The 12,257-nt window shown below is 32.2% G+C and overlaps 1 protein-coding gene across 1 annotated transcript in view; it reads right to left on the bottom strand.

Annotated features, from left to right (window-relative positions):
* The window catches only part of LOC124359286 (dolichyl-diphosphooligosaccharide--protein glycosyltransferase subunit STT3A), a 51,264-nt gene extending 42,481 nt beyond the window's left edge, over positions 1-8,783 (bottom strand). The window contains exon 1 of the mRNA XM_046811904.1: positions 8,587-8,783. The gene's annotated coding sequence lies outside the window, so the exon portion shown is untranslated. The remainder of the gene's footprint in view (positions 1-8,586) is intronic.
* Positions 8,784-12,257: the final 3,474 nt, after the last annotated feature.

Raw genomic sequence — 12,257 nt, forward strand, 5'->3', positions numbered from 1 at the left:
CTCTACACCTTAAAAAATGCCAAGATCCGATAAGTCGGATCGCTCGCTTTTATTTTTATTCTTGTACATAACGCTGTTCAAATAACGTGATCTTACATGAATCGACTCATAAGGAAACAAGCTACATGGAGGAAATATTTTCGTCAATTTGGGTTTTCGTATCTTTGGATGGCAGCCTTGTACGTTTTGCTTTTGGTCTGTACCCAGCTGTCCCGATTCTGATTGGTTGGTGTTTCTATAGCAATCAGATTATTTATTTTGTCTGTTGTTAGTGCATTATAATATTATATTATCGTTCTAATATTTTAGTTTGTGTTTAGTATCTTATTCATCATATTTGAATTTATTTTGGTATAAAATATCATCACAAGTGGGGAATTAAAGCTGTGGTTGTTGTGTGACAGTGTCAGGAATTATTGTCTAGAATTTTCCTGTTGTAAAAAAAAATCTGTGTACCTGGTACGTCATGTAATTATATGTAGTAACATATAATTATACGTTATAACATATATAAACATGTATATATCATAATATGTTATCAATAAACAAAAAAAGTGTATCTTTCTATTTTGTAAGTTTTTCACATTTTCTGAATGATGCTTATTTGGGGTAGGTTGGGTAATTGTTAATAATAATTAGCCAACCTGCTTATTTAGCTTAGAACCAGCTGTTTGCCCGCTATTTTTTATGTCATTTGTTGGATTGAAGATTATTCTTTCACCATTTGACTTATCCAGAGGTGAGATATTATTACTTTTGTTCAAAATCTACATTAAATTAATCCATGTCAAACTGTAACACCCGTTACATAAAACATACAAAAGTTTATATATAGCATAAAAGCTGTAAATGTTTAGTAAATGAACATTTGCAGAAGTAAAATTAAGCACATGTTTAATAAGTTGTAGAGGTACTTTTCATATTTTTGCACTTGAAATATATTTCAATCATGTAACAGGTGTTACGCGTTTTCAAGTAACAGACGGTATTACAATTCCACTTTAAACACTAAATTGGATTAAAATCGGACTCATTTAAAGATATTTCATGTTCAGTTAAAGATCTGTATAGAAGAGAAGGATATGCCTGTGCCTAATATAAGAAATTTATAATTAACTAGCTGACCCGGTGAACTTCATTTCACTTACCTCTTGGCCATGTCGCTACCTTTGTTAACATATTTACATATGTACTTTATCAATTTGACAGAGTTACAAAATTCCACATTGATGTGAGTTTCAAAAGTTTTGGACAATATTGGCGAGTACGGCACAATCCAACGATTATCTACATCAAAATTTTGTCCTTTTATCTTCACAATTACAGATCGCCCACCGTCCTCAACTGATTGCCGACGATACAACGGGTAACCATCATTTCCCGAGATGGTTTCAGCAATCAGTGCTCTAGGGTATCGCTTAGAACACTTGCCGTCGACCATACAGGGGGAGTTGTTGTTGAAAACTCCGCAAGGTCCATGTATCATATGTTTACTTACTACTGCATGTAATTTTGGGTCAAGTCTTTCATCGGAAATCTCGGCTGAAATTATGGAATCAATGTCTTCTGACCTTGATTTTTCAACTAACCAAACTAATATGTGCGCATGTGGCAGATCACGCTTTTGCCACTCAACAGAGTACACCCAACAACGTACTTGGCCATACACACGATGCTTTATAATGAAATTTATTAAAGATTTTAATTTTTGCTTAAACACTCTGGCAGTGATGTCATGCCTATCAATTGGTGTTTGGCCGTGTAGCAATTCTTTCTTAATTTCCATCCATTGTGGGTTACAGGTGAATGTAATAAATTGGTCTGGACGGCCATATTTTCTAGAATACGACATCGCATCTTGCGCGTATTCGTGCATGTGGCGCGGGCTTCCAATGTAAGTGGCCGGCAAAATTGTAATTTTTTCCACATTTTCTGCATTTGCAACGGCATTAATAGCATCACGAATCTGTATGAATAAAAATTAATAGAGCTGACTTTTTTGTTGGTTTCAGCACCTGGAATCAGAAATGATAAACAATGACATTTTTGCATACATTAAATATAACACATTTATTGTCAAATTATCATCATTATCATATTGGAAAAAAGGCAATCAATACAGGTAATCAATTTAAAGCTTTCTGGTAAACTATATTTTTTGTCTTTTTTTGCGGTGCGTAAACATATAAAGATATACTTTACCATGAGTAACAAAAATCTTCGACATAAAATATTGGGTGCTGTCAGTTCCAAACACGACAGTACTTTATTTGCCATCAATAAACACATATATTCTATCATGATCAATGTCTAATTGTAAATTTCCGCATTAATTAGTAGTGTAGGATTCGAAGTTTGACATCGCACACGATGTAGCACATCGTCAAACATGTCATCCCTATATTTCATCCACAAATCTTCCGGATTCGAAGGGAAACATGTGGATATTATAATCGCAAACAATGTTCGAATTTGATGTGGTGAAGATATGATGGTATCCTTGAGCGTATTATCCCAATGTAAATCATCCTCAAGTAACTGTAATAGTTGACACGCCTCACGGTAAGTAACACACAGATGTCCATCAACTGTTCTCAATTGTTGAAACGATGTCGGACCATAACAATCTAAGATAATAACATTCAGCGTTATTTGGATGTACTGTATTTGTCGGCACTATTATCGATTTCTGGATCGTAGGAGATTGCTGCTTGTTCCAGGTTCACAGGAGCATTGCGTTTGCGGAATCGGTCAATTTCCTTTTCCCGGGCTCGCTGCTGTTGTGATCGATGTTCCCGAACTCGTTGCATTCTTTGTCTATCCACTTCATTCTGATTTACTGTAGAACGCAAATGTGCCATACCAATACAACTGTTATCATTATCAGTCTCTTGCTGGTCACCAGCGCGATTAGCGCGTGAGGTAACTCGCCGCACATTCGATCTACTTCGACGACCTATGTTAGGTCGTTTTCTTCTCGGCATTGTAAGCAGTATCTGATATTAGTGTTTTCTTGCACTAATAATGTTAACCTATAATGGCGACAGCTGTTTTACCCAAAATTGCATGCAGTAGTAAGTAAACATATGATACTGAAACACTTCGTCATTTGTATTTGTTACAGCTGTTAAACTAATTATCGAAACATAAACATCAATCAAACGTTTGACAGGTAAGAACAGTTTGTATGGGAAAATCAAATTGTCGTTTTTAGTATTTTCCTTGCAATTTTGTTGTATTTTCTCATCGTTTAAACCTTCCCTGGACTTCCACGAACATTTTAAGACCAAAATTAGCCAAATCGGTTCAGCCGTTCTCGAGTTTTAGCGAGACTAACGAACGGAAATTCATTTTTATTTATATAGATAGATAGCATATTATACAATAAAAACACACATTTTATAATTAAACTGTTTCAATAGAGATCTAATGAAGGGTAATTTTAATTTGATATAAAACAGATTTTTAGACCTAATCCACAATAAATATTTTTATAATTCATACACTATTGTATGCTGTTGTGACATTTAGTTTTACCAAAATTATCAAGTTTTTGGTAAAAAAGTCCTATGATTGCTTTTTTTCTATAGAACTAACTAGCCTAGATTTGTAAGTTATATTTGAGTAAAGTAAAAACCTCTTAAAGTTGTTAACAGTCTTTTACTTAAATGCTTGATAAATGGTTTTTTCATTTATTTTAATATATTAAATATTTCAATTTTACTTATTTCTTTGTTTTAACAACTTCACTGATGTTTAATAAATGGTACTTATGATTTATTTTCTTTCAAGTAATGACAACAACAAATAACAGAATGATGTGGTCAAGAGAAAAGTTGAAGATAGATAAAAATAAATACAAGCTACATCTTGGAAGAGAGAGAGACAAAATCAGAGAGAAGAGGAAAGCACAGATAGGTCAAAGATCCTTCTTATTCCAAACATACACTCTTGCTACAACTTTAAAGTGTACAATTCTCTCATGTCTTGATTGTCAAAACCGATGCATAACTGATGTTAAAGGTTCTATCTGTATTAGAAGAAATGAAGTTATAAAACACCCACAATTAAGCACCGTCTTCACTACAGTGTTGTTTATTCAGAGACAGATTCTGAAGAAGAAATGAAACACTGACTTACTCCACCTCTCTAACAGTAATGACATTTATTCTGGGATGTATGCCCTAGTAAAAGTTCCTTGTGAAACAACAAGGGGATATAAATTTTCAAACAAGAGCATTTCATTAAGTAACAAAACCAAGTTGATGAAGACAGTTATTTATCTATCATGTTTTAAAAATCGCAAGGAATTAAAAACAATTCCTTCATTGTAGATCATCAAGGCATCAAAGATATCAAATTTCAGCAAATAATAGAAACTGTCTGATCTGATTGTTATGCCTAAAGGTTTATTTACAATATTGTTTACGAATTTAGCATAGAAATTTACGTTATAGAAAGTAATTTTATTTGCCAATATTTTCTATATAGTACTCATTTTATGTCACCATTGATGGAATAAATGTTAATAATTTACTTAGAGGTATTTTTCCTCATTATGAAATTCTATTTAAGTTTTTAAACATAATACCCATTATATTCCATGTAACACCCTGTTAACCCTAGAACTGGCGGTCATTTCATCCTGTAGTGTCGGGCTGTTTTGGAGCTTCGCGCAAGGTTTTTTTAAAAAAATTATTAAAAATATAAAATAAAAGCAATATAAATAAGAGTATATATTTTTGTGTTCAGAATTAAACGTAGAATTGCACTATATTGTAAAATTAACCATCAAAAATTTTCTAATAAACACTTTTTTTAATCAAATATAAAATTTACGAAAAATATTTCTTAAATTTAGGGGGGACCATACCTAGCAAATGAAGTTATAGTGAGAAATATTTATAAGTGAGATAGCCATTCTGTGTCAAATTTTATCTAGTTTCAGAAAAACATAAACATTATACACATTTATGAAAGCATCATAAAGCTATAGAACAAAAAGCAGCGATGCGTATAAATTCTGAAAATCGGGTGTACACGTAAAACTTTGGTAAAACAAGTTTTTCAAATACATTTATCTATGAATACATGTTATTTTGCATATTTTATTACTTAGAATAAAATAGAATATACAGTAGTAATGAAATAATTACCATAAATTATTTTTTGAAAAGTAAAAAAAAGTTAAATTTTGCCATTATTCAAAAGTTTTGCGAAAAATTTTCATTCAGCAAAATATAAAATAGTTTCTAAAGCTTGTACTATATCAAAATTTATAAATTTATGGTTTATAAGTAATAGGAAATATTATGTAGTTAGAAAACTATAAATATAACTAAAGATATTAAAAAAATAGAGAATAACCCAAACAGTTATTATATATAACCAAAGAAATTACAGGAAATATATATTTTATTGTGAAAACTATCTATTTACCAAAAAAAAATAGTTAATTCAGAGCTAAAAGAGTGCTATAAATAACGTTTAGTAAGTGAAAACAATAACAAACTATGTGAAATGAATTTTAGCCAAGTCATTTTGCCATAGCCTACACAAAGCCGGTAATTTCTCAAACATATTTCAGTAAATAGAAATTGATTTATTCTAAAATATATATTTTTACACTACTACGACATCAAACAACACACTACACATTAAATACGACACTAAAACACGCGTAAAACTATTAAAACTTACAAATATCCACAGCTCGGCACGAAAGTGATACAGAACGGCAGCGGCAATATGGCGGTCACAACAAACGGCGTCGCGTTTTCTTTTACGTTCAAAATAACAAGCTTGCTACGTCATAACCATAATACAAAGAGGAATAAAACTCATCTGTTCCTTAGCATTATTCTTCCCGAATCCAATGGTGCATGAATTATATCGATACGTTACCGGAGTATATTATAAAAAGTAATTATAGGAGGGAATGTTTGATCGACAAAATTTTGACGGTTAACACCACAAAAGCGGCATTAACCGACATAATTATGTCGATTAACAGTTCTAGGGTTAAATGTAAAACTGTTATTTTTTTTTTAACATAAAGAAAGAAAGATATTTATAACAATGTTATTATTTGAATTGTTATTTAATGATGAAATAAATATTTTCTCTTCAGATTTGGGGTAGAGTACCCAGACCCAGTTTTATATCAAAATTTGAAAACAATATTATTTGGTTATACCATCGATATAATCAATCTGATTAATATAATTTTAACAATTAAATCATCTGTATCAACAGCTGTAAATACTTTCTGATAATACATGAAATATTTAAATTATACATGACGTTCTATAATTAAAAATGGCCTTAAATTTTAGAAAACTGTACGAAATTGTTTTAAAAGATAAGACATGTTTTTCGTGTGGGAACCGAAACCCCATTATGTGAAAATTGTGGGAAAGAAACAAATTTAATTGTTAGAGGAGCAAATATGGTTGTGTTCAGAATAAATAAAGAAGGTAATGGTGAACATAGTTTTAATAAAGATGCACTAAAGAACGGTTGCTTCAAAGGATCAAAGTTAGGACTGAATAACATGAAAGTTTACAACCCTTTACAACTGGCTTTTGATGTGTAACTACAATCCCAGGTGAAAAATTAACAATATGATGTTTGGGATAATAGTTTAGGGTCAAATACTTTACTTAACTTCTAATGTTATTTTAGATTTGTGTATATTTGTAAGGTCTACTTAATTGAAAACATGGGTACTTTGGGATTATACCGACCACACCAGTATGAAGAACACAAAAATAGAAATTTATAGAAACAAACATGATAGAACGAAAAAACAACTCTTCAATTACAAAATTACAAACTTACAAGCATTTCCAGGTATTGTGATCGGTATTGTTGTCGCTGTTATCTTATCTTTCTCGAGAATCCTGATTACGGCAGGCCGCGCGGCATCACGTGATTTGCACGGTACATCATTGCCTTTCCATTACAATTCAATTTATATTTCTGATTAGCCCCTCTAGAATTTGATATTTTACTGATAGGTACTATCTCGAGGGATGTTTTTCTTTCGTCGACATCAGCGCGGGGCAGCACCGAAGGTGCTGTCGAAGCCCGCGCTGATGGCCGGAGGCACTCGCATTTTGGGTGGCGGAATGTGATCAAGAATAAAAACAAGTTTTGAGTGTTTTTTTAATAAAAAGTTTAGTTTGGTAAATGTTTGTTTTTGTTGAATTTTTGTGTTTGGAGAAATGTAGAGGTAAAACACGGAAGTACAACAAAGCGATGCACCAGCTGAACGGGCGGCGAGACTCTGCAATCACGTTATCTACTAGACGCTCGACTTTGACCTCTGTCTGAGGATGGGGAGGTGTTTGCGATAAGACAATTCCTGTTTTATATTGACGAAGAAATATTGTTCTACGCTAATCTAGTAATCAGTAGAAACGAAATGTGAAATAACGATTCATGTCTGGGTGTGGTCGGTATAATCCCAAAGTACCAAAACATGTTCGACTGTAACACCCTTACTACGGAATCCTTGTACTACTAGTAACATTTACGATAACCTAGTCTAAACCTACTTATAGTCGCATACTATATCCATTCCTAGTCTCAGTGCTTGCACGAAATGGCCACGACTGTTACTGGTTACAAAGCGATCTAAAACCAGAAAATCGTTATAACACCAAATCGTTGAACCCAGTTGTTACTTCAATAACAGTACCCCGATATTAGGTTACCACTGAATAATCTGTTACTGGCATTAACATCTGTAATTATAATGGCGATGTGCCTGTGTTCTTTGTGTCACAAGGAGTCAGACCTGTTTATCTATGAAAAGAGTTCATAAATGTGACATTGATCTGTTTATAACATTTTTTTAATATACATAGCCTAGATAGCTTTTTATTTATAATTAATTTATATTAATTTCTAAGATGTAAAACCACCTGAAATAGGCATATTGTTATTTAAAATACCTATTATGTATGTAATTTGTTTCGAGATTTTGTTTTCAGTATTTTTGTATAGTCATGAATATAGAGGATTAGATACTCATGAGTATCGATGATTCGATTGTGGAGATGACCACTTACACTGCAGCTGCATTCTCATCTTGAAAAAAAAAAAACAATATCATGAAAGGCTAAAGTAAACATGTACCCAAAGTAATAAACTACTGGTTGAATACTATCCTGATTGATTATACAAAGTCTAGTCCTTTCTTTAGCCAGCATATTCAATCATTAATTTTAGTACCTTTTCTAGAAGTTATTTTAATACTTATCTCAACAATTGATTAAACCGAGGTCCAGTACATTTCCTAAAAAATTAACTATCTATGATTGCAGCATTACTTATAAAACTTCATAAACCAATTACACTAGGATGCATTTCTAATAATTAATGAATAATATTAAATAATCAGTCACTTATTTAGCCATTACAACAAAATTTGTAGATAATAACAGATAAATGAATTCAACGGAAAATTGTAGGTTATGAGCATTGTGGTTGGTTTCAAGTCATTTATTATAACATCATAAAATGTAAATTCTGAATTTTTTACACACTATGAAACAAAATCCAAAACACAACGATATTTACCACAGTCGGTAAGCACTTAAATAAGCCGGTATTCCTGGACGCTTAAATTCACAGTAAAACAATTTCTGCCCGGTTAGTTCCCACCCATAAATCGTCAGCAGCAACACTCCATCCAATCGGCAATCCCCCACAACTCCAATTCGTTCCTTGATTCGTTGACACTCATACGTGAATACATACAGAAAAAATCCGTCAGTCCTACGATATGATTCCTATAACAACAAGAAGCGTGGCATAGACAAAAGAAACGTCATCAATTCCAGCAACATTCCAATGCTGCCAAAATAGGAAACTTTTCCATTAATTTCAAATTGTAATGAAACTGAACGACATGTTTTATTTGCTGAAATATATCTCACTAGATTGCGCATTTTATTATTACTTAGCGTAAGGATACAGAAAACCGATAACATATGTTCCACTCATTTATTTATTAATACCGCATTGCACCATTTTACAAATAATATTTGTATAGGCTAAAAACATAATAAAACATCAATAACAATTTGCATACAAAATTCAAGCTATTTAATGCTGTAAGTAAATATTAGTAATATGCCATTAATTATTAGCCTTAAATTTAAATGACCTGAGAAACTAAGTACCTTATAAAGTAGAATATTATCGAATTTCAAATACCTATAATAAAAAAACAACAATAATGAACACTAACAAAAACAAAAAATAACAGACTGAGAAACCGTAATAAACTAAAACATAGAAACTGTATCTATTGTAAAATTTTTTAATTAAATAATGCAATGAGGATAATAAATTGGATTAAAAAAAAAATTATGGTTGCCTGTAAAGTCGGTTTTACGGGCGAAGATTTTACGTGACGTCTTTTTCTCGGTAGAATATTTATTGATATGAATATTATTAAATTGCACAATAGGAACAAGGAATTGAATGAAAATAAGAATTGCACAAATTTTAACTATAGAAATATATTTTGTTTACTAAAACATTGTACATAATTTGAAATTAATTAAAATTTTTTATTGTAAATGGTAAAGTTGAATAAAACATTTACTAAAATTTGAATTTGAAATTCTTGCTAAACACAGTTAAATTCTAACTCCGCGCGTGGTGATTGGTCGGTTTAGTTCGTTTGTTTGGTCGCACTGTTATGACAGGTTAGAGGTTATAATTTGTTATTTTAAATGTTTGACTAGCAATACGCGCTGTTTCTTCTCAATCGACTGAATTACGATTGATTGCAGAGTGATTTAAACTAATAATTTACTTAACACTATCAACATTTTGTCAATAGTATGACATAACCTATAAACTCAGTATCTCAACTTTTGTGTCAATCTAACAATTAATCAATCAATCATAGTTTACGATAATGAAATATCAGTGTACAATTATTTACCTTTATTGTTGTAGTTGTTGTAAATGACGAATCTAAGCACTCCACATTTTCACGAATAAACATAGTTATCTGCTTTATCCCGTGCGGCGGACCCACAGTTATCTGCTTTATCCCGTGCGGATCCCGTGCGGCGGACCCACTGGACGGGCATCGTAACGTTACCGGGCGTTACACTTTTTCATGAGTGACTCCGAGCCGCAACCTAATTTAAGACGTTGTCACGTCAAAAAATGAAAACCTAGCCATAAAAGAAAAAAAAAACAATAAAGCATAAAACAACTAACTAGTAATATCACAGTTGAAATAATAATTGACATAGTAGTACTCACTCTTCTGTTCATTGTATTAGTCTACATTTATTATCAGCCACTCCCTGAAGTCTTGTATACATTCAGTTACTGTTGTCTAAAAATCAAATCTTTATAGTTTACTTATCAGTGTCATAAAACATATCTTTAGGTTTTTACTACTAGCTGTTTAATCCTGAATGTCAATTTATTAGGCATGGCTTTAAAAATGCGTACACTATTAAACCCAAATCTTTTTTATGTGGACTCTAACGATGACAATGCAAAAGAACAATAAATATATTGGTACCAGACACCAACTTTGAAAAGTAGTATTCTACAGAAAAAATATCTGATAGAGTTAAAACTTCGTTTGCTAGAAAATCAAATTAGTGCATATGTCTTACAAGCACATATCAAGCTACAGCACAATAAAGCGGTCACTATTTCGGAAGGCTTGTATGTTTGCCGGAAAAAATAAATATTCTCCCGGCACATTTTTAGCTACTAGTTGTCACGAACCAAGTAGGATACCGTAATCGATTATTACCTCCATGCATTAAAGAAATGAGGATGTAATGTTTATAACAACACATGTACGCAATGTTTATTTTTGAGTTTGCGCTTGCTCTTAGTTTAGAATTAGAAACCACACATATTTCAATGTGCTGAAACTATCAAAACCTCACGTATGCATTTCAAAAACAATGTAGGTAAGAAATTGCTGTCATAAGCATAACCCTTCAAATAATCTGCTCTGGGTACTCCAAACCTATACATTAGCTCTTCGTTCAATAAAAAGCAGGAGTTGGAGTCACGTCACCTGTGTCTGCTATGCAGCTGATGGCTGTATTGCGACGATTATTTTGATTATTTGTATTGGGGTTTAGTAGCACATTGTGTTACTGTGGTATACATTACTAACAAGAATGAGTTCTATTATTGAAAACGATGTTGGTGAAAAGTGTGTGTTTGTTAGAGATAAGAGTGTCGGTTCAAGGAAAAGAGAAAAGAAAACGCCAAGAGAGAATTATCAAAAAAAAGAGATGTGCTACTCCTTCTGGTGGCTGTGTTTTTGTAGGGTGCAACCATGTTGTGAGGTACATCTTAAATATTCTTTGTCTTTGATATTCAGAAAGTATTACAAATCTGAAAAACGTACCAAAATCAATTTGTTGGTAGATTTATAACAACTAAACACGTACAACACCGGAGACCTCGAGAGGCTTACTTAGGCCTAGGCCTACCTCGCCCTAAATCTACTTCGGTAACCTACCGATCTCCTCTTACAGGCAAAATGTTAATAGGTGCAAAAAGTTCTTTTTGCGCCTTACTCAATTTAAAACTGAAAGAATACAAAATATCTTTTTGAAACTCAAAAATAACAAAGGATTCAAAGACAACAGACGTGCTGACAGAGTCAGTCAAAGGTGATTAGATAAAATGGAAGCTGTTTGTAAGTTTATTGGTAACTTAAAAGGCACATAAAGCCACAATAAACGCAAATACTCCATTCGAGTATATTTGAATAGTTATCTGTTAAAAGCTTCATTTTATTTATAATACTACCTTAGAAAATGCTAACCTCGGAGTTAAGATTTTAATGTTCCGAAAATATTTTGTACGGAATTCAATGTAGGTTTCAGATTTCCAGCTTCCGATGTTTGTGGATATTGTGCAATTGGTATTTCATTTCATTTATTTATTTCCACGGCAATCGCCACTTTTACAATACCATTACATAGTGAAATAACATAGCAATATAGAATAAGAGTGCAACAAGCGAATACAACAACTGATACAATTGGATAACAATAACTTGATAACGACTAAATCAATAAATAACAATAGTTCAATAACAACAACAGGTAACCATTTGACAATATAACAAGAAAAGTTTGGAGATTTAAGATGCACAGAGAGTCAAGCAAAACAGGGTTGATTAAACAAGATCAACAACAGGTACATGAAATAATCAATAAACTATAAAATACAACAACAATATC

The sequence above is a fragment of the Homalodisca vitripennis genome, chromosome 4 (assembly GCF_021130785.1).
Source record: "Homalodisca vitripennis isolate AUS2020 chromosome 4, UT_GWSS_2.1, whole genome shotgun sequence".
Taxonomy (NCBI): domain Eukaryota; kingdom Metazoa; phylum Arthropoda; class Insecta; order Hemiptera; family Cicadellidae; genus Homalodisca; species Homalodisca vitripennis.